Source organism: Camelus ferus, chromosome X (assembly GCF_009834535.1).
Source record: "Camelus ferus isolate YT-003-E chromosome X, BCGSAC_Cfer_1.0, whole genome shotgun sequence".
NCBI classification, from domain to species: Eukaryota; Metazoa; Chordata; class Mammalia; order Artiodactyla; family Camelidae; genus Camelus; species Camelus ferus.
In genome coordinates, this window is record NC_045732.1 from 26,603,045 (window position 1) to 26,627,804 (window position 24,760).

Sequence of the window (24,760 nt, forward strand, 5' to 3'; positions counted from 1 at the left end):
CCCATTACCTCATTTCCTTTTCTTTACAGCACTTACTACTACCTGATATATTATATATCATGTTTAATTATTTATTTTCTTTTTCACTCTCTTAGCATGTAAGATGTAATCAGACAGACAGGAGCTTTGTCTTTTTAGTTCAGTGTTATAGCCCCAACTTTAGAATAATGCTTAACATAGAGTAGGTGCTTAAAATATGTTTGTTGAACAAATCATTCTATTTAAATGAAGACAGAATTAGTTTCACTTTGGAAATTTGTAAAAAAACTTTTTCTAAATTAATTTTCCTTCAGTTATACTCTCATGACCCTAAGGATTGTTAGCATTTGTTTTGTTGAGAGCAAGGATTTTTTTCCTATTTATCTTACTCTCCAGAATTGAGTCTTTTTATTTTCTCTTTGAATTACATTCTACAAGAAGGTATGTATGTGGTTAATAGAGGTAAGAGAGAAATATTCTAGTATATTCTTATCCCTTAACTCTTTCAAAATAAGAGACTACATTAATTTACGTACCATATGAATATGAAAAGGCCTAGAGCTGGTGAGAAGATAATTAAAACCTAGATCTGACAGGTTTGCAGAGGAACAAAGCAATTCTTGTTAAATTACTATATCATTGTAGTTGGAAGGGGTTAGAGATCTTGATATGATTATTACTATACACACATTTGATCTGTTTAAGCAATTACATTGTTTAATGATGAAAAGCAGTATGTTTGCAATAAAAAGTTCACCTACCAGCCATCTAGATTTAACCATCATAGAATTGTCTATAAGAAAGATTAAGGCAAGCATGTCTAAATTAATACATGAAAATAATCCCACAAGAAACACATATATAAATAAGATCTCAGTATCATCCATTTTTATGTGCAAAAATTAATTTTCTAATTAAAAATTTTATACTATTTTTAAAGGTTATTTTCATAAAATTCTTACAGCCATTTTATTGAGTATCAATATAACTGTGGACACTATTCATCAATTATATTTTGTCTCTTATTTTCAATACTTTAAAAAAATTGTTTCCAGTTGGTATTATGCATAGGAAGTATTTTAAGATGTGCATGAACTGTTGGTCCTACATGCAGTATTCAAAGAATAATATTGTTGCAAATATTTTTGGGAGGTAGCTAAAATAATTATATTCCTATCCTGTTGGTATTAGAAAAGTGCTCTTAAAACACTTTCATGGGCAGAAGTGCTAACTCTAAATGTCTTTGCAGAGAATACTCATGACGAGGTCATTTAGATTGAGTTAACATGAAAATATTTGGATTGATTTTCACATATGTAAAAGATAAATATTATCTATGAACTTATTTAAATGTTGATAAATATGTATTTGTTTTAAATGAGATAAAATTTTAATGTAATTAAACAGGTGGAAGAAAGTATGTTCTAATTTTCAAGCAGATATAGGAAAAGAAAAGACATTCATATGAACAGAACTTAAAAATTCTGAATTTCAACTTTGATTTATTCCTAACTGTATAATGCTGATGTCTTTTCCTTGCAGTGCTTGCAGATTTCTTTTGAGCATCAGTTTCACACAGTAGTCAATTTATAATGAAGATTATGTAAAATGTGACAGATTAAAATCAGGCCAAATATTAATGTTGGGTAAAAAGGCCAAAATAAATATAAAAGCTATGTCTGGAAGGCATTATAGTGAGTTACTTAGTAATAGGGAGAAGTAAACTATGAAAAGGAAAAATAGCTATAAAAGTAATGAATGTTTTACTGAAAACATAAGGTGTTTTCTTCTCCCATTCTCATACCATGGAAACAAGCTGACTCTCAATGAGAAGGAATCGCATTCCACTTTAGACTGATGAGCCATACAACTCTTTATGCAGCACACAATGAAGCCGTGGAATTCAATTCTGCAATATATCATTGTGGTAAATAGTTTAGTAACATCCAGGAAAGCATTAAACGTTGCTATGAATAAGAATGACAGTTACAGCCATGTTAAGTAGGTCACAAAGTTTAAAGAGCTCTCAGCCCTCTAGCAATGGGACATAGGACAATTTATGTGAAGGTCAGAAGGCGATGTTCTCTCCTCTGACATTATTTGTATATATCACTCATGCATTATGGGATGTTTATGTGGCTCTTTCTCAAAGCTGGGAATTATGGGTATCTACTTGAATATAAAGAAAATAAAAAAATTAATATTCTCCAAAGTCTAAATACTATTTTGATACAAATTACCAATTATATATATTACCAATGACTGAAGTAATTCTATAAGATATAGTCAAAGGAAAATAAACAAAATATTCTCCCTACAGAGGAGTAAAGGATTAGAAAAATTTGGCAGATGTGGGAATTAGGAAAGGCAAAAATGGTTGAAAAACAACAATGTACTTTGGGTGGAAAAATATTTCCTTTTAAGACATAGCAAAGTTTACAATCATGAAAAAAAAATAACCTAACTTTGTTACTTAACTACATAAGTAATTAGTGTCTTGATCTGTTAAATTAGAGGTTTGGACTGCTCAGTGCTTAAATTTGCTCTTCCCATGCACTGAGACATGCAAAAGAATGGTCTTAACAACATTATTTATAAAACTCAAACCACAGCTAACCCAAATTTCAAATCAAGAGTCATAAGGGAAAAATTATTGAATATTGTTATAAAGAAAACTATACAGCAATGAAAATAGATAAAGCTGCATGCAGTAACACAGACACATCTCAAAAATATAATGTAAAACTAAAGATCCCTTAAATAACATCTTTACAAAAAGAAAACTAGATTAAACTGAAGTATTTAAGAATGGTTACTGATGTGGTAAAACTATGCACGAAAGTGAGCAGATGATTACTATAAATGACACGAGCATGGTTATTTTTGTGAGATAGGATGGTTGTAAAAAGAAAGTGGCAAAAGAGAGACTTCTATAGTGTTTCAATGTGATATTTTTTACCTAGGTCAGTATTTACAGAGTGTTGTCTTTAAGAAGAATCATTGATTTCTACCTCTTCATTTTATATATATATATATATATATATATATTTCAGAATAATAATTTCAAATACAGTAAAATAAAATATATGGATAAGAAGACATTGTGTGAATACTGAAGAATGTGCTCAATAAAAATGTTATTTATTTTCCAGTGTGCAATATTAGATAAAATAATCTATAGTTTCTTCTTTTTAGAAACTGGTTTTTCCTGTTATGTCAAGGCAATAGTTACCAAATGAAAGTTGCTTTAAAATTTGCTTGAGTTTTATAAAATAAATATAACATCTCAGCATTTCATAAACTGTAGCATGAAAGATTTACTTAATCTGCATGAAACAAAAATGTCACACTATAGGTATCAGACAACAAGTAGATTTAAAGCAAGTATCTCTGGAGCATGTTCTGAAAACACTGTCTTCAAAAGGAAGAGTTTATGACATAAGTAATCTTTCTAGAAAGTATAAATCAAGATAAATGTTGACAAAAGGAGAGAGTGCAGAGTTGTATTTGTTCTGACTAACCTGAAGAAAATTAAGTTTATTTAGCATTGTGAGAATTACATGAAATAATCTGTCATCAGCAAAAACTATAATGGTCTAAAAATCACTTCTAGAGTGTATGGAAATCCAGAAGCTCTAAGTATTTTTAACCAGGTAGTTAATCAAATGATGAAGGAATATGTCATCTCATGGGAGAACATCACTCATGCAAAGTTCATTGCTCTTTGGGAAATCTAACGAGTCAGTCATCTACGTTAGAGTACTCTGGAAACTTTTACATGGTACTCGTTTATTATTTTCTAAGTATCTTTGGCAACAGTTGATTGAAATCAGTGAAATAACCTTTCTTTCTCTACTCCCCTTACTCTTAAATTCACACCCTTACTCATACATGCCAGTTATCTTTGAATAAAGGGAAACTTATTTAAACTACAGATTTAGAGATTACCTTATTAAAATATAATCTACTTAATATATGTCCTCTCTAATTTTGTATTGATGGGGTCTTAAGACTTGAGTCGATATAAGATCCAATTTCAACAGATTCAATTTGTGACTGTTATTCACACTTGTCCCCCCACTGCCACAACAAATTTCCATTCCTTTCTGTAAAGCTGATGTCTGCAGATTTTATCACCTGGGCTACCTAGTCCTCTGCATCCTGGTAGGGTCTGGCTAATGAAATGGCAGTAGCAAGAAATTGCAGTGCAAGAGGAGAGAGATTTTTTTTTTCTACTACTCATTCCTGCCATTTTGCTACCTTACTCTCAACCAATACCTATGGTTTCATGGAGAATTCCTTATGACTAGACAGCAAAAGAGAAAAAAATATGTAGGTCTGGTTTCAAGACTGGTCTGCAAGAAATGCTGGCACTAGATACAAGTAAAGATAATTACATTTGCTGAGAGGCTAAAGTGATAGCCTGTGGGAGTTATTCTCTGTTGCCAATCCCAAACATACGCGCGCGCACGCACACACACACACACACACACACAGATACTTTCCCTGCCCTGATTAGTGGCCTGGGAGACTAAGCCCTGTTGACTGAATCTTGCAGGCTCCTTTCCCAGCTGCATATTCTTTGGATTCAGTTAATGTGAGGTGCAATCTCAATGAGTGATCATGGAATGGGACTAGAAAGATATGATGTAGAATGTTTCTTTCCTGTTTCTACTGACTTTGGTGCTACATTTCTTGCTTCCTGCTCCGAAAACACAGCTCCCAGTGAATGGTTGCTCCTTGACACTAGGTCTCCCTGGGATCCAGTAACAAACACTACTTCCTTCCCTCTCAGCTCCAGACTTTGGAGTGATACAGACTTTCCTTGGGGTGATAAAAGTTTTCATCTACTGCTAGTCTGTGGATGCTGTCCCCATATCTTGCTTGTTCCTTTAAATCTTTTAACACTCCCATAAGGAGATTTATCTAATGTCTCTTTACTTAAACCACACGAGGTAGATTTTGTTTCCTCCAAGACCTTTACTGATACAGAATCATCAAAGTTTAAAGCATATGACCAATACTTTAAATTTTAATGTAAAGTATTTAGAATGCTATAATAATAATAATAATAATAATAATAATAATAATAATAATAATAATAATAATGTAGTAAAAGGTTTGTCTGGAATTCTAGAGGCTTGATTCTTGTAGTCACAAATGTGAGAAGCATGACAGGCTTTGGAGCAACTGGCATAGAGCCAGTTAACTACTATAATCAACACTTACACAAATGTCATAGCTATATTTTGATGCTTGTAAAATTATAGCATTGAATGAACTGGTTTTCATAAAAGATGAGGTATTAAAATATAACAGGGTAAAGGTAAAACTGAATAAAGGTAATATTATTAACTAAAACTGAGTGGTATAATAGAGAATAGAGAGGAAATGAAGGAAAAAGACAAGAATACTATTGTTCATAATAGAAAATGCTAGACTTTTATACAGGAATAAAGGAATAAAGGTAATTATATAACCATATGATTATAAAGCTAACCACTGGAACAAAAATAGAAATGTTCCTAAATATCAAATGGCCCTAGTAAGAGACAAAATTCACATATAGCAGAATGAAATTTGTTTCTAAGAGATTTTATCTTTTTTCTGATTACAAAATTTTCTATCAGAATTGTGGAAGTGTGGAAAAGCATAAAAATTTACTAATAATCTTACTTCTTAGACAGAAACCATGTTAAATGCTGTATATTTTTCTTTGCTATTTATATATTATACATATATACATACACACACTAACACACATATAGAAAATTAAAGATCTTGCTGTATACACCACTGCATAACCTACTTTTTTCACTTACAATTTTATCTTGAACATTTTACCGTGTCAATAGATATTCTTAATGGCAACATACGCTTCTGAACGGTTACATAAAACTTCACCAAACAGATGTATTATACCTCTTTTTTAAGTGTTAACTTATTATTGGATACTAGGTTATCTCCAGTTTTGAAAATACGTCAATATGGATTAAGAATCTCAAGTGTGTGCATATCCTTGGTACCCAGTAATGATTTTTGTCTCATTTTGAGTCATTTTTCATGTTTAAATTTCTATAAATTTTAGAAGTACAGGAAAATACAAAATGCCCATATTTGTACCATACAAAATTAACCACTAATTACAATTTCTCATATTCACTTTGTCTATTTTTTAAATTAATTAATTAATTTTTTTCAGGGAGAGGGAGGTAATAAGGTTGATTGATTTATTTTAATGGCAGTACTAGGGATTGAACCCAGGACCCTGTGCATGCTAAGCAAGTTCTCTACCACTGAACTGTACCCTCCCTCCCATTTTGTCTATTTTTGAGTATAATAAGACAATTGATTTATAGAAAAAGTTCTATCCAATTATATCCTGCCTGCTTCTCTCCCAGTATCCCCAGTGATACCTATTCATTCATTCATTTAAAAAATGTATTGAATCACTGTCAGGCTCTATCTTTGGTGCTAGAGACATGTAAAAAAATGACATATAAAACATCTGCTCTCATACAGCTTATATTCTAGTGGCAGGCCAGGGGAAGTTTGGATGTAGAAAATAAAAATACAAATAATAAAATATATAAAAAGTTAGATTGTAATAACTGCTATAGAAAGGATACAGCAAGTGACAGGGAGATTTAGAGGGGTTTAATTATTTAATTTTAAGTTTATTGAGGAATAATTGTATATATTTAAGGCATAAAACATGACAGTTTGATATGCATATATATTGCACAATGATTACAAAGATCAAGATAATTAACATATCCATCACCTCACATAGTTAACATAGTTAACTTTCTGTGCTGTGGGAATGCTTAACATCTACTTTCAGTGATTTATAAGTGTACAATACAGTATTTTTAACTATAGTTGCCACACTGTATATTAATCCTCAGACCTGTACTTCCTATAACTACCCTTTGACCTACAGCACCCATTTCCCCTTGCCCCCAGCCCTGTTAGGATAGCTATAATCAAAAAGATGAGAGATAAGAAACGTTAGTAAGGGAACCTTTATACACTATTGGTGGGAATGTAAAATGATACAGTCATTATGGAAAACAGTATAGTGGTTCCTCAAAAATCTAAAATAGGCCACCTTGGACTCAGCTTGACCTCATCTGGTGACCAGTGATGCTGGGCCAGACTCAGTGCTGGGGGTCGGGGCTGGTGGCCAAGATGGCAGGGTAGAAGTAACTGGAGCTCACATCCTCTTACTAACATACCATAATCACAACTAACTGCAGATCATCAATAAAAAAGATTGGAACCTACCAGAAAAGATCTTCCACAACTAAAGACATAAAGAAGAATCCACAACGAGACAGATAGGAGTGGCAGACCTGTGACATAATCAAATCCTATACCTCCTACGTGGGCGACCCATGAACTAGACAATAATTATATTGCAGCGGTTCTCCCACAGTAGTGAGAGTTCTGATCCCCATGTCAGGCTTCCCAGCCTGGGAGCCTAGTACTGGGAAGAGGACCCCCCAGGCCAGAGAGGCTTAACTGCAGGAGCTAAACTGGACTGGGGGAAATAGACTGTACTCTTAAAGGGTGCACACAAAATCTCATGCTTGTTGGGACCAAGGGCAAAAGCAGTAATTTCATAGGATCCTGGGCCAGACTTACCGGCTGGTCTTGGAGGGTCTCTTGAGGACGTGGTATGCAGCTGTCATTTACCCTAAGGACACAGACATGGTGGCAGACATGTTGGGGAGTAGTCACCTGAATGAATTCTCCTGGAAGCTGACATACTGCTTGAGTCATTAGCACCAAGACGTGGCCCCACCCAAAGCCTGCAGAATTCAATACTGGGAAGCCTCAGGTCAAACAACTAACTAGCTGGGGACACATCCACACTCATCAGCAGATAGGCTGCCTAAAGTCTTCCTGAGCCACAGCTGCCTCTGGACACGTCCTTAGACAAGGCCCTACCCACCAGAGGGCCAAGACCAAGCAGGCACCGGCACCTCCCACCAGGGAGCCTGCACAAATCTCTAGACCAGCCTCACCCAGCAGGAGCAGCTACTAGAAGCAAGAAAACTAAAATCCCAGAGCCTGTGGAATGAGTCCACAAATGCAGGCTAGACCCTACCCCAGGACCAGCTGACCCCTGGCTTTTGAGTGACAAGAGGGAAGTGTACTGCTGGGACACACAGGATTTCTCCTACACAGAGCCATTTCTCCAAGGTCAAGAAACATAACTAATCTAACACATAGATAAAAATACAAATAGAAATTTAGACAAAATGAGGCAGCAGAGGGACATGTGCCAGAAAAAGGAACAAGATAAAATCCCAGAAGAACTAAGTAACAAGGAGATAGGCAATCTACCTGAGAAAGAGTTCAGAGTAATGATCATAAAGATGATCCAATAACTCAGAAGGAGAATGGATGCACAAAGCAACAAGACAGACTTTTTAAACAAGGAGTTAGAAAATATAAAGAACAGCCAAACAGATTTGAAGAATACAATAACTGAAATGAAAAATACACTAGAAGGAATCGATAGTAGACTAAAGGAGGCTCAGAACAGATCAGTGAGCTAGAATACAGAATAATGGAAATCACTACTAGAAAACAGAAAAAAGAATGAAAAGAAGTGAGGACAGTTTAAGAGATCTCTGGGACAACATCAAAAGCACTAATATTAGCATTCTAGGGGCCCCAGAAGGAGAAGAAAGGGAGAAAGGGCCTGATAAAATATTTGAAGAAATAATAGCTAAAAACTTCCCTAACCTAGGAAAGGAAATAAGTCACCCAAGTCCAGGAAGCACAGAATCCCATACAGGATTAACCCTAAGAGGAACACACCGAGACACACTAATTAAAATCATAAAAATTAAAGACAAAGAAAGAATATTAAAAGTAATAAGGGCAAAGCAACAAATAACATACAAAGGAACTCTCATAAGACTATCAGCTGATTTTTCAGCAAAAACTCTGCAGGCCAGAAAGGAGTAGCACAATGTATTTAAAGTGATGAAAGGGAAAAATGTACAACCAAGAATACTCCACCCAGCAAGGCTCTCATTTAGATTTGACAGAGAAAGCAAAAGCTTTACAGATAAGCAAAAGCCAAAAGAATTCAGCACCACCAAAGAAGCTTTATAACAGATGCTAAAGAACTTCTCTAGGCAGAAAAGAAAAGGATACAACTAAAAACAAGGAAAATTATGAAATGGAGAAGCTCATTGGTAAAGGCAAACATGCAGTAAAGGTAGAAAGTCATCCACACATGAAATAGTAGGAAGGTTAAAAGACAAAAGTAGTAAAATCATCTGTATCAACAATAAGCAGTTAAGGGATACACAAAATAATTAAATGTAAAATATGATATCAAAAACAGTAATTGTGAGGGGGGAAGAGTATAAATGCAGGATATTTAAAATGCATTTGACATTAAGAGATCAGAAACTCAATGCAATCACACATATATATATAGACTTCTATACCAAAACCTCATGGTAACTGCAAACCAAAAATCTATAATACATACACACACAAAAAAGAAAAAGGAATCCAAACACAACACTAAATATAGTCACCAAATCACAAGAGAAGAGAACAAAAGAAGAAAAGGGGAAAAAAAAGACCTATAAAAACTAATCCAAAACAATTAACAAAATGGCAATAAGAACATACATAATGATAACTACCTTAAATGTAAATCGATTAAATGCTCTAACCCAAAAACACAGACTGGCTGAATGGATAGAAAAACAAGACCCATATATTTGCTGCCTACAAGTGACTGACTTCAGATCTAGAGACACATACAAACTGAAAGTGAAGGGATGGAAAAAGGTATTCCATGCAAATGGAAATCAAAGAAAAGCTGGAGCAGTAACATTTATATCAGACAAAATAGACTTTAAAAATAAAGATTGAAACTACTCCAAAAATTGCCAAGGAAGGAACACTTTCAAATTCATTCTATGAGGCCACCATCACCCTGATACCAAGAGGAGACAAAGATATCACAAAATAGAAAATTACAGGCCAGTATCACTGGTAAACATAGATGCAAAAATCCTCAATAAAATACTAAGCAAACTGAATCCAACAATACATTAAAAGGATCATATACTACGATCATCTAGTGGGATTTTTTTCCCAAGGATGCAAGGATTTTCAATATTCCCAAATGAATCAATTTGATAGACCACATTAACAAATTGAAGAATAAAAACAATATGGTTTCTCAAAAGATGCAGAAAAAGCTTTTGATAAAATTCAAGATCCATTTATGATAAAATTCTCCAGAAAGTGGACATAGAGGGAACATACTTCAACATAATAAAAGCCATATATGACAAATCCACAGCTAACATCATATTCAGTGGTGAAAAGCTGAAAGCATTTCCTCTAAGATCAGAAACAAGACAAGGATGCCCACTCTCGTCACTCTCATTCAACATAGTTTTGGAAGTCCTAGTCACAGCAATCAGAGAAGAAAAAGAAATAAAAGGAATTCAAATTGGAAAAGAAAGACTAAAAGTATCACTCTAGATGACATGGTACTATACACAGAAAATCTGAAAGACACTACCAGAAAACTACTGGGCTCATCAATGAATTTGGTAAAGTTACAGGATACAAAGTTAATATACAGAAATCCACTGCATTTCTATACACTAATAACAAAATATCAGAAAGAGAAATTAAGGAAACAATACCACTTACCATTGCATCAAAGAGAATAAAACACCTAAGAATAAACCTAGCTAAGGAGGCAAAAGACCTGTACTCTTAAAACTGTAAGATGCTTATGAAAGAAATTGAAGACAACACAGATAGAAAAATATACTGTGTTCTTGGATTGGAAGAATCAATGTTGTTAAAATGGTCATATTACCCAAGGCAATATACAGATTCAGTGCAATCTCCATTAAATTACCAATGGCATTTTTCATAGAACTGGAACAAAAAAAATTTAAAATTTGAATGGAAATACCAAAGATCCTGAATAGCCAAAACAATCTTGAGAAAGAAGAAAAAAGCTGGAGGAATCATGCTCCCTCACTTCAGACAAAGCTATAGTAATCACAGCACTATGGTATTGGCACAAAAACAGACCCATAGATCAGTGGAACAGGACAGAAAGTCCAGAAATAAACCCACACACTTATGGTCAATTAATCTATGACAAAGGAGGCAAGAATACACAATGGAGAAAAGACAGTCTCTTCAATAAGTGGTGCTGGGCAAACTGGACAGCTACATGTAAAAGACTGAAATTAGAACATTTTCTAAGACCATATACAAAAATAAACTCAAAATGGATTAGAGATCTAAATGTAATACCAGATACTCTAAAACACCTAGAGGAAAACACAGGCAGAACACTCTTTTACATAAATCACAGCAATATTTTTTTTGGATCTGTCTCCTAGAGTAATGGAAATAAAATGAAAAATAAACAAATGGGGCCTAATTAAACTTAAAAGCTTTTGCACAGCAAAGGAAACCATAAACAAAATGAAAATACAACCTACAGAATGAGAGAAAATATTTGCAGACAATGTAACTGACAAGGGATTAATTTCCAAAATATATGAACAGCTCATACAACTTAATATCAAAAACAACCAACCCAATCAACAGAAGGGTGGAAGACCCAAATAGACATTTCTCCAAAGAAGATATACAGATGGCCAACAGGCACATGAAAAGATGCTCAACATCACTATGAGAGAAACGCAAACCAAAACTATGTTGAGGTATCACCTCATTCCTGTCAGAATGACCATCACCAAGTCTACAAATAATGCTGGAGAGTGTGTGGAGAAAAGGGAACCCTCCCACATTGTCAGTGAGAATGTAAATTGGTGCAGCCACTACGGAAAATTGTATGGAGTTTCCATATGATCTAGCAATCCCACTCCTCAGCATATATCCAGAGAAAACTCTAATTCACAAAACAGAAACAGACTCACAGAAATAGAAAACAAATTTATGGTTACTGGGGAGAAAGGGAGTGGGAAAAGATAAATTGGGATTCTGAGATTTGCAGATACTAACTAATATATAAAAAATAAATAAACAACAAGTTTATACTGTATAGCACAGGGAACTATATTCAATATCTTGTAGTAACTTATGGTGAAAGAGAATATGAAAATGAATATATGTATGTTCTTATACGACTGAAGTATTGTGCTGTACACTAGAAATTGACACAACACTGTAAACTGACTATACTTCAATAAAAATATATTTTAAAAAAGACATTAAAAAAGACATCAAAAAGATAAATGCACCCCAAGCTCATAGCAGCAGTGTTTACAACAGCCAAAACATGGAAGCAACCTAAATGTCCATCAACAGATGAACTGATAATGAAGATGTGGTGTACACACACACACACACACACACACACACACACACACACACACACACTGGAATACTACACAGCCATAAAAAGAATGAAATAATGCCATTTGCAGCAACATGGATGGACATAAAGTTATATTAAGTGAAGTAAGTCAGACAAAGACAAGTATCATATGATGTCATTTATATGTGGAATCTTAAAAAATGATACAAATGAACTAATTTACAGACCAGAAAACTCACAGACATAGAAAACAAACTATAGTTACCAAAGAGGAAGGTAGGGGAGAGAAAAATTAGTAGTTTGGGATTAACAGATATATACTACTTAAAATAGATGAACAACAAGGACCTACTGTATAGTACGGGGAACTATATTCAATATCTTGTTATAACCTATAATGGAAAAGAATCTGAAAAAGTACATATATATGTATAAATATGTATGTGTGTTATATACATATACATACACACATATCTGAATCGCTTTTCTGTACACCTGAAACTAACATAACATTGTAAACCAACTATACTTCAATAAAATTTTTTTAAAGTCTAAAACAGAATTACCATATGATCTAGCAATGGATGAAGGACAAATGTCATAAAAGTAAAATAATCTGAAAGAATGAGGGAATATGAGTCACAAGGATATCTGGGCAGAGGACAGGGAGAGAAAGAGGAGAGAGAGAACATGAAATGCAATGACATTGAGATAAGCATGTGTCTAATGCCAGTGAGGCTGGAATGGATAGTGTGAGGGAGACAACAGTAGGAGATAAAGTGAGAGAGGTACTAGGGAGCCATATAATAAAGGGCTAAAAGGTTGTTGTGCTCCAGCTTTTATTGTGAGAGAGGAAATACTGGAGAGTTTTTAGCAGAGGTGCAACAGGAGAACTTATACATGAATTTGTAGTTTGGAAGAGAGGTCTGAGTTTTTATCTTTAAAATAGCCTACATTTTATCTATTTTTAAAAGTACATTTGGTTGTATGTGTTGTATGTATTGTTATATATAAAAGCTCTCCCTGATATGAGGTTATAAAAGCATTCTCATATTTTTTCATCTGTTTTAAAGTTATTTAAAACGTTTTGTCTACTCAGAACGTATGTCTTTTTATGTCCTTTTATTCCCAAATGGAATGTATGTCCTTTTATTCCCAAGTGGAAAGCCAAGTTTTCCAACATCTTTATTGAGTAGTGTTTGCTTTCTGCAATGTTTATGATGCCACCTCTGTCATATGCTGTGACCATATATATACAAGTATGTTTCCTGACTCATAATTCTCCTTAAATGGTCTATGAAATAAAACATTATTTTAACTTGTATCGCTTTATAAATACCTTTCTATCTGTAGGGTAAATTCCTCTATTTGTTTTACTTTACTAAAGCGAAAAAAAGCTAAACACATTTTACTCTCCCATATAAACTTACTCTGTTAAGTACTCTGCTTGGTTTATCATTGGGGATACACAGAATTTTGAAGAAATTGAGATAATTGACATTTAAAAACTAGTATGCCTTTTTATCCAGGCAAAGTGTCTAATTTTCCATTTATTCAGGCTTTCTTTTATGCACTTCGAACTTGTTACATAATTTTCTCTATAAAACGTGTTACAGACGTTAGGTTAATATTCTTGGGATTTTAAAATTATGTTGCTTTTGTAAAGAGTTTTATTTTCCTACCACAAATGCTAGTTGGTTATTGTTTATATAAAGTAATGGTATTGATTTTTAAGTTTATCTTGAATATAGCACACTTGCTTAAGCAATGGATTCATTCTAATAATGTCTCCATTGATTTTCTTTAACTTTATAGGCAAATATCTGACATAGACACTGATTTTTACTTGTTTTGTTATTATATAACATAGGACATCCAGAATAATGATGGATTGTAGAAGTAACAGAACCAATCTGAATTTATCCCTGTGTTTAGTGAGAATGCTCTCTAATCTTTTAACTGCCTTTCTAATCTTTTGAATGCCTTTGTGTAAGCCTAAGGAAGTTTCCATGTTTCTAGTTTACTAAGTGGATTAACACACATGTGGTAATGTTATCAAAAGTTTCTTTTTCTCCTGTTAAAAGATCATTTGGCCTTTCTGCATCATGTGTTAATATAGCAAATCACAGTGATACATTTTAAAATAGTGAACTCTCTTTGCCTGAGATAAATTCTATTAGGTCATGATTTTTATAGTTATATCAACTTTATTTACTAATGCTTTTATATGTACACATATCATAATAGGGAGTTTCAGAAAAAAATTTTTAAATTATTGTTTATATTGTTCTTTTCTGGTTTCAGTATCAAGGACCTATTAACTTCACACTGTAAATTTTGTAGACCTCTTTATTCAGTAATCATCACCTTTGGCTGCAACATTTATATTAGGGCAAGTGCAGACTTACAACTGAAATGTTAAATAGTAAAAATGTCCTTTGTAAGAATCTGCGTGCATGTAACAAATATGATAATGGAAAATTTTTAAATATTACAAGAATTTCCAAAATATGACAGGGAAACAAAATGAGCAAATGTTTTTGCAAAAATGTCATTGATAAACTTGCTGGACCCAGTGTTGCCACAAACCTTCAACCTGTTAAAAATGCAGTATTTGCAAAGTGCAATAAAGCAGAATGCAGTAAGAAAAAAAAATGTGTGTGCAAGAAAAATTTAATTAAAGCTCAGGTTTCAAAATAATATATACATAATTAAATACATACAAATAGATGTAGATACAAATATACACATTTTGGCCCTACTTTAAAAATACATTTATATACACATAGAAAAATAAAAAAATCTAGATTGAAATATTAATAATAATTTTAGATTATATAATTATATGTAATTTTTCCTTTCCCTTTTATTTCCCCAACATTTTCCATATTGCACATACATTTCTTTTACATTATGGCAAAAAAAATCCAACAGTATAAATAAAATGAAATTGTTAGGATGGGTGATTACATGTCTTTCCACTTTTAATAATCCATTAGTCTATGCACACTAAACATCCTTTACTCATATAATCTGTGCTTATCTGCTTTGATTGGGCTTCTGGTTACTAATAGTCAATCATCTCATGCAAAGACATACACTACTGTTACCATACCACCTCCAATTTCCTCCTCCACATTACCATGCTAAATATCAGTATAGGTATCACCATCACCACCATCATTAGATAAGCAGTTTTATTATTTCTTAGTTTTAAAAATTTATTTTCAATTATGTACAGAAATAGCCCAAGAAAGGCATGGACAAAAGTATCAAAATATTTGATAACAAAAGTCCTGTGGTTACATAGGCATGACAAATATTCAGTTAAATTATGCATTGTTGGTTACATATTTTGATCTTTTAGTTTGAGTGATGTTGAAAGTTCTTTTTTTAACAATGAAAGCTTCTGAGAAACTTGAACTTTACAGTTTCTAATCTTAGAGCTAAAGAAGTATCTTTGAGGGGGAGGGTATAGCTCAGTGGTAGAGTACATGCTTAGTATACATGAGATCCTGGGTTCAATTTCCAGTCCCACCATTAAAGTAAATACATAAATAAACCTAATTACCTCTCCTCATGAAAGAAACATCTTAGAAAATATATTTGTAGCATCTAACAGGATTCCAAATGTCATAGAAATTTGTAAAATCATAATCATCTTATTTCTCCATGTAGTTTTATCAGATTTTATTGTCATCAAAACATTATATGTATGTATGTATGTATGTATGTATTTTTTTTATTCTAAGAAAGTAAGAAAGGGTTTGTGACCAAGTTATTGAAGACATCCTAGTATACAATGAGAACTAGAGAGAGGAGAAGAGAGGAAAGAAGAAAACGGAAACAAAGCTAAAGACGTTTCTCCACTCAATTTGTTAATATGAATGGAGGGAGAACAAAACATTTTATATAACCACTGTTTAAAGTATTGTTTTTGTTTTAACTATCTTGCTTAAGGAAATGCATTGTTCAAATAACTGAATAAAAGACCATTAGGGTCACAGAAACTGAAATACCTAGATTTATGTAAATACTGGTAATATAATAGAGGCATATTTGAATTATGTTCCAATTAAATTAATAAAACCTTTAATGATTATTGTAGAATATTCCAAAAATAAAGAAAATAATAAAGGAATTTACAGAAAATAAAGGATGGTAGTAATTTCATAAGTAAAAATTGACAGTATAATTGTGAATATTTGTCTCATATCCTTTCAGTTTCTTAAGTGTTTTGAAAAGCTTTCTTTAGATTACTTTTATTTAGATACAAATTATGTATTTCCAAAGTGCTAGACAAAAAGATACTGTTTCTTTGAAACAATGCCATAATCTTGCCATTTTTCTGGAAACAGACAATATTGTCTTTTTTGCAGGCTGATCCCTATCATTTGTGAGGCCCTGAGCAAGAGTATAAACAGAGGGTTAATGCCATATGTCCTAATATTTTAAAGGTCATATTCAAGCTAAAATAATTGTTAAAATGTGCTGGTCTATTAACTTCAAAAATATACAAAACATGAGTGAAATCATATGGAATTTGTCTGACTTATTTCACTTAGTATAATTCCCTCAAGATCCATCCATTTTCCTGCAAATGGCAAGGTATCAACTGTATGGTGAGAAATGGAAACTAAATTTTTAGTGGTGAGCACGCTGTAGGACATACAGAAGTAGAAATATAATCCTGTACATATGCAACTTATATAAAGTTATAAACCAATTTTACCTCAATAAAAAATAAATTTAAAAAACATATATATACAAAAGAATTTGTATTAAGCTGAGTTTCATATGACTAAAAGTCATAAAATAGCAAAGATAATAAAAGTTTAATTATTACTGTTATATGTACAGTTTAGCAATGTTTAGAAGAGCAATAAATTAAAGACATAATAATTCATAAATTATTTTTACATCTATTCTACAAAATATACAGTCTTGCCTTCATATCAGCAAAATTACTAGTGTTATAAGTGAATTTTCACGTAATTTATACTAAGTGACCAGGTAAAAGATGTAATTGCATTCAAAGTGTAAATAATTTGCAATATTTTCACTGAAAATACGAATGCTAGGAAATGTAAGAATAAAAAAAATAAAATTATTTCCTTATGATTTAAAATATTTTTCTCCTAATATACTCAAAATTATCTATTAAAGTAAAAGACAACCTATGCTATATTTAAGGAAACTCAAAATTATTTAAAGCAATTAAAATTTTAGATTTACTTTAAAAATGTAATTACATTTTAATGTCATTTTTTATAATAACCAAATTATAAGTGATAGAGACACTTAGGTGTCCTCTAAAAAATGTTTGTTTCATGATATTTGTGATTCTGTATGGCCCAGGGCAGCAGTCCTTCTTACTTGGTTTAAGGGAAACAGAGCCTTTTTGTTTTAATTTATATGTTCTTATTAGTGAATTTTAGCATTTTTTACTACCTTACATTTATTACTTTATACATTTTCTATTGGAGTCATTACTTCCTGTTTAACAGCTTTGCTTTAATGCTTTTGTCCTTCTTTTTGAGATCTGGATGACAACCTTTCAAACCTTAGTGTACCATTTTACACTTTATTTTTGGCCTACAAAACAGTTTAGGAATTTAAAAGTGCCCAGGAACTGTGTTTAAAATGCATCATTCTAGTTATTCACTTATTTACCTTTAGATGCTTTTTATTCAACCGAAGTGAATTATTCATAGCCTGCATTATGAAGTTCAAAATGATATAAAATCACACAAAACACATTTGGAGGCTTTAATTCAAGCAAAAATACATCAGTTATATATCATTTAGTGGAGATTTAGCCAAGAAGTCTTCATAGAGCCGGAAGCAGAAATCATAAAAGAACTGATATCATAGACTTACAACGTGTATAAAGCGTATTTCTGAAGTACAGTGTGCTGGAACACAACCATTTCAACTATATATCAATCAACATTGATAGACATAGGTATACATTTTTATTTTGTTGTGAGTGGATATGAAATGTGTGCTGTTACCAGCTGGGGGCTTAGAGGGTTAGATAACTTTAAAGGCTATAAGAATTTAAAGGCACTCTGTGACCATTTGCAATTTATTTGTTATATTTGTTGCCGTGTTGGAAGATTTACCTCAAATCATTTTTCATACAATAACACAAAAACTAAGCAGCTGTTTATTGGCATTTGCACCTTCCACAAAGCTACAGAATGCTGATATTTCCCAATTTCTCATTAACTTGGTTAAATTTTTAATAACTATAAACAGTGATATTTTACAGTATTCTCTGGTATCTTCTATTTAACAGCAGTGTTACAGTTCTCCTGAACTCTTCCAGCAGAGATTCAAATGACATAGTGCTCTTCATATTCACATACAGGCAACAAGTTTTTTCTACCCTCAGTTTTTTACACTCTCCACTATGAATAACATCCACTATGAAGATAATGGTTTGGGGGGCTGATCTTTCTTAAGCATAACCTTGTATCTTTAATTTCCATGCATAGTGGACTGTTCCTCCATTCTATATTTGAAAATGAAACAATGCATAATAATAATTTGCACAGTTTAGGGCATTAAGGTGCTAGCCAAGTAGAAAACTTTCTAAGTGCACACAATAGTAGCAGACCAAAGCACACACAATAGTAGCAGACCATTTCTTGATTTTATGTCACATTCATATTCTGAACAAGTTTCAGTTGCCCTTAACCAAGACATTTAGCATTATTTCTTCACCTCAGCAATATGTTCCTAAAGTATGGAGACCACACATCATATCTTTCACTCTCATATCTATCTTCTTCAGTGCCTAGCATTAAGACATACACATTGTAGAAGCTCTTTAAAAATCTTGTGAATGAATGAAAAATACTTTCTAAGTGATATAATTTGAGAAATAAGAAAAAAATCACTTAACAAAAATCTGTCTCTAACTGGTATAACAAAGTGGAGAATTCTATTCACCAATTTTCCCATGGATGTTAATTATAAGAGAAACTGTCAAGGTGAGTGCAGGGACCTACCCTTGCATCCCTCCATGAACATTCATTCCACAAGGTATTACATGCTTAGTGAGTAGAGACAGAAATTCTAGACACGCCTCTGTGAGATAACAGATAACGAAGGAAGAAATAAAAAGCAGTCTGATGGTGAACAAATTCAGTTGAGACTGCTGAAGAGTAGATTCTAAGGTAAAGAGGTTGTGATGTTTGCTTGTCTTAGCAATTCTGATGAGTGTGGAAATTTAGGGGGAAGAAAAAATGTTTAACCAGTAGCGTTTGAAGAGTTTATTTGTGAATTATGGGAAACTCCTACACAGGCTCCATTAAGAAAATTTAGATTAGACATACATATTGGATCAAGGTCTCTAGAGTCAGATGGCTGTGAAGCTGGACCTGCTTCTATCTGAGTTATATTTGGGTGGGGGGGCTCTCATTTGGGATTTTGTACAAACTGTACAAAACCCCATTGCACATAAGGATATAATAATCATTGAAATAAGCTAAAACCACATTATTCACTCTCACCATCTCACTCTTGCAAGGAAATTACTATTAAGACTGGTATTCATCAGACTTGGAATATTATGTTTCATAGAGTACAATCAGTATGTAAAGGATGCATAATTGATAAAAGAAAATGTTTGGCCCTAGATAAAAAATTTTAGCTGTATGGTGGCCACTAAATTAAACAAGCCTTTGTAAATGCTTCATGAGATTCAAAATTAGTTATTTTTCTTCTTAAAGTCATATATGTATATATAATTTTATATTGTATACTAGTATTGTGTTATGTTATATATTATACTAGTATTTTAGGATTTGGAGACGTGTAGACTTTGGAAAAACTGAAGCATATACCACTTTATGGGAAGATTGCTACTGAAGCTAGGAATATGTGGGTTAAATCCATACTTGTACATCTATCAAAATAGCAAAAACACTGCCCTTATCTATTTGAATCACTAACTAGGACAGTGACACACTTGCTATGAAGCATTAGAAATGGGTTCTAATGGGCCAGGTTCTTGCAGGCACATTTTACAATGAATACTTACTGAATAATCTTGTATCTCATTTTACATAAGAGAGACATACCTGAATTCTCAACCACTGGTGGAGCTAAACAAGAATAAGAGGCTAGGGAGTACTGCTCTGAAGAAAACAAGCAGTGAGATGATGGGGAAGCCTTAAGTACAGAGAATGTTACACATCTATCTGAAAGTCTTGAAACTGGATGAAGTCCCAGGGGCTGGGGTTAGGTGCATTTTCCAAACCTTTTATTGAACTCTTAGTTTTGGTAGAATTAAGATTGATGGACACAAAATGACTTAATTTGGCACCACCTTCTGAGTTCGTTGAGGAGCATTCTCTGCCCAACAGATGAAGAAAAGCAGGCATGGGCTTGATATAAACAAAGTGACAGAGATAGTATACTCTTATTTTTGAAGAATTACAGAAACATAAATTGCCCTAAAATTTTAATGAGGTCATATGTATTACATGCATTATTGTGGTATGGAATATAGTCTTTAAGAAGTTCACAGATAAGAACTATACACTTTTTCCAATTCCCAGTAATGTATTTTTCCAAGATAAATGTGACTTTTTTCTCTAGATTTTGGAAAATTGTCTTCTATGCTAGTACATCATTTCTCTAGTGATTTTTTTTGTAAACTACTCCTAATCAAGCAACAATAGGGAAATTAAATTTAATTTTTTTCTAAGAAGTCAAAATATAGCCCTTTTACTTGTTTTCATGCACTTTAACCCTAGAAAACCTCTTGGATGCTGAAAGAGGGTCCATTTACTCATATCCTACCCAACATTCTAATTACAGTCATTTGGTTTTCTGAATTCCTAAAATATAGTATATTAGAAACATCAAGTTACAGAATGAAGGGACTTTAAGCATTAGGAATACAAGTATAAAATATATTAGTTGGCAATACTAAATCTAGGATAGAAAACAGAAATATATTAAAAAAGAGATTAGGATATATACCCAAAAGTGGGATTGCTGGATCATATGGTAGTTGTATTTTTAATTTTTGGGGGGAACTTCCATATTGTTCTCCACAGTGGCTGTACCAATTTACATTCCTACCAACAGTGCACAAGAGCTCCCTTTTCTCTGCATCCTCATCAGCATGTACTATCTCTTACCTTTTTAATAATAGCCATTCTAACAGGTGGTACACAATACCTCATTGTGATTTTGATTTACATTTCCCTGATGACTAGTGATGTTGAACACCTTCTCATGTCCCTATTGGCCACTTGAATATGTTCTTTGGAAAAAAAGTCTATTCAGGTATTTTGCCCATTTTTAATTGGATTGTTTGAGAATTATTCGTTTTTTTTTTTTTTTTTTGCTTTTGAGTTGTGATTGTACTATTTACAATAAACAAGACATGAAAATAACCTAAGTGTCCACTGACAGATGAATGCATAAAGAAAATGTGGTTATATATACATAATTGAATATTATTCAGCCATCAAAAAGAAGGAAACCACACCATTTGTGACAACGTGGATGATGGACCTTGAGGGCATTATGCTAAGTGAAATAAGTCAGACAGAGAAAGACAAATACTGTATGATATCACTTATATATGAATTGTAAAAATAAAAAAACCAAATTCATAGAAACATAGAACAATTGGTGATTGCCAAAGGTGGAGAATGGATAGTGGGGGAATTAGGTGAAAGTGGTCAAAAGATACAAACTTCCAGCTGTAAGCTAAATAAGTTCTGGGGATAAAATGTACAACATGATGACTATAGGTAATACTGTGTTGTATATTTGAAAGTTTCAAGAGAGTAGATCTTAAAAGCTATCTCACAAGAAAGAAAATTTGTAACTATATTATGTGATGGATGTTAAATAAAGTTAATGTGGTAATAATTTTGCAATATATACATATATCAGACCATTATGTGGTACACCTGAAACTTATGTTATATGTCAATTATACCTCAATAAAACTGGAAAAAAGACATCAAGAACTTGAAAAACAAAGCAATGTAAAAATCAATACAACTTACAGCATTTTAAATTATGACAAAATACTTCTGCTTACTATGTTGTTTATAAAGGAAAGAGGAAGAATTAAACATTTCAGAACAGCTTACATCAGAATAGCAAAGAAATAATGTGGGTTTGGTTTTTGTTTTGGATAGAAGTTCAATAATTCTAAAAATACAGCTTTGTGAGGCCTGCATTGCTACATGATACTAGAATTAATGAAGTATGAATTATTGTGAAGTAATTTTTTTATGAATCCTTTCCTGTATGGGATACACAATTTCCTCTGACATTTGTTCTGTTATTTTCTAGAACGGAGCGTCAGTGGTCTCAGTGGTTGTTATTATTTTTCATAGTCACCTAAGATGGGCTGAGTCTCTTGAACAAGATCTATGATTATTTAACAGAGAATTATTTAATCACCAACTGGGCTTCACAGTGCTTTCACTTTGAATACTAACCTACCATGACAGAGGCAAGATCCAGCACTCTTGCTGCATGCGAACCACGGTGTTTAACTCAGTGGAAGTCATCCTCTGCACATATTTTCACAAATAATCATGATTTTCTTTGCTACACTGAATTTCATTTGCTTTTGAAGCCCCATTCCAGTATTTCTATTTTTGGGGGGTAATTGTTCCTAAGCCCTATTGCTTTAGTTTTTTTAACTTTTTAATTTTTATTCCCTCTTCTTTCATTTGTGTTACTCACCATTTAAACACTCCAAAAACTATACCAAGATAATGTACAGAATATGTAATACAATTCAGAAAAATGTGTTAGAACTTGAGGAAATAATTCAGTTCTTAAGTTAATATGGCTAAGAGTTCTTTGTTTTAAGGGAAAAAATAGCTTGTATATTGTTTGTTACAGAAAATGATTTAATTTAAACCTTATATATTTTACCATTAGTGAATAAATAAAACCACATGTCTCTTAACAAGAGTACTAACATATTCTTGAAGCAATTCTATTTTACTTTGTATTTATATTTCAATACAAGAGTTAAACAATTTTTCTCTGCAGAAAAGTTGTTTTCAACATTAATTTCTCAGACATAAAATATAACCAATTAAGTAGGTAATCTTACTAAAACATTTTAAGGCTTTTACACACTGATCATGTAGACCTTGATATCATATTGTAATAAAATACAATAGAAGTAATTTCAAATATTAATGCTGGTAAACAATACAAACACTGCTTCACTGTTTGCTTTATATTTTACATTTAAAATTTTTATTTATTCATTTTGTTTATTTTTTATTGAAGTATACTTGACTTACATTAGTTTGAGGTATACAACATAGTGATTTGATATTTTTATAGATTACATACCATACAAAGATATTATAATATTGTTGACTATATTCCCTGTGCTGTAAATTACACCCTTGTGATATGTGGTTTATAACTGGAAGTTTTTACCTCTTAACCCTCGTCGTCTATTTTGCCCATCCCCCAATTCCCATCTTCTTTAGTAACCACTAGTTTGTTCTCTGAATCTGAGTCTTTTTCTGTTTTGTTATATTTGTCTGTTTGCCTTGTTTTTTAGATGCCATATATAGGTGAAAACATATAGTATTTGTCTTTTCCTGTCTTTAAATTTCTTTTGAATGTACATAATGGGGAAAAACTCCAGTTAAATTAAGCAACAACATGTCTTTATAGGATGGATACTGGGGTTTATCCTAAAATTCAAAGGGAGTCAGCCTCTAGTGGAAGATCAGAATTGGGAAGTTAAAAAGTTATAGATGTATAGGTGACCCATTCCATTCTTTCGCTTCTCTATGTACTTCATTCTTATTATCCTGAATATTTTTCTTTGTGACTTTTTGCAAATAAGACAGAAGAAGGCTCCTCCTCTAAGATTTACAAGTCTCTCAATTCCAACATTTACAGAACTTAACTGCATGGCAATTTCATATTCCTAGGAAGATCTGACTAACTCACCTCAGGTCCCGTGTCTAACACTGGTCCAATCAATAGTACACAGAATGACACTGTGCACTGTTACCATGGTTTCAGCTGCCCACACAACTAGATACAGGGATTGGGGCAATACTTCATTGAAGAAGGGGGTTCCCTCAAACTGGGCTGACATTCCAAAAGTAATTACTATACCTATATTGTTATAGCTGTTAATCAGAAGAGGTAATGCCACTGAATATTCAACAGGTATTATGCTTCTACCATGCGCCAGGAACTATGGACAAGCCTCCCATCCATTATTTCATGTTTTCTTCACAAGGTCCTTATCTCCATTTTATCCACAAAGAAACTAAAAATTATTATAATGGTGATAAATACTGTGCTAAAACTCTCAGAATGGTGTGAAAAAATGCCACAAAGTTATAGGATGTAAATTTATTTAATGGAGAAGAGATGCTTATAAAAATGCTT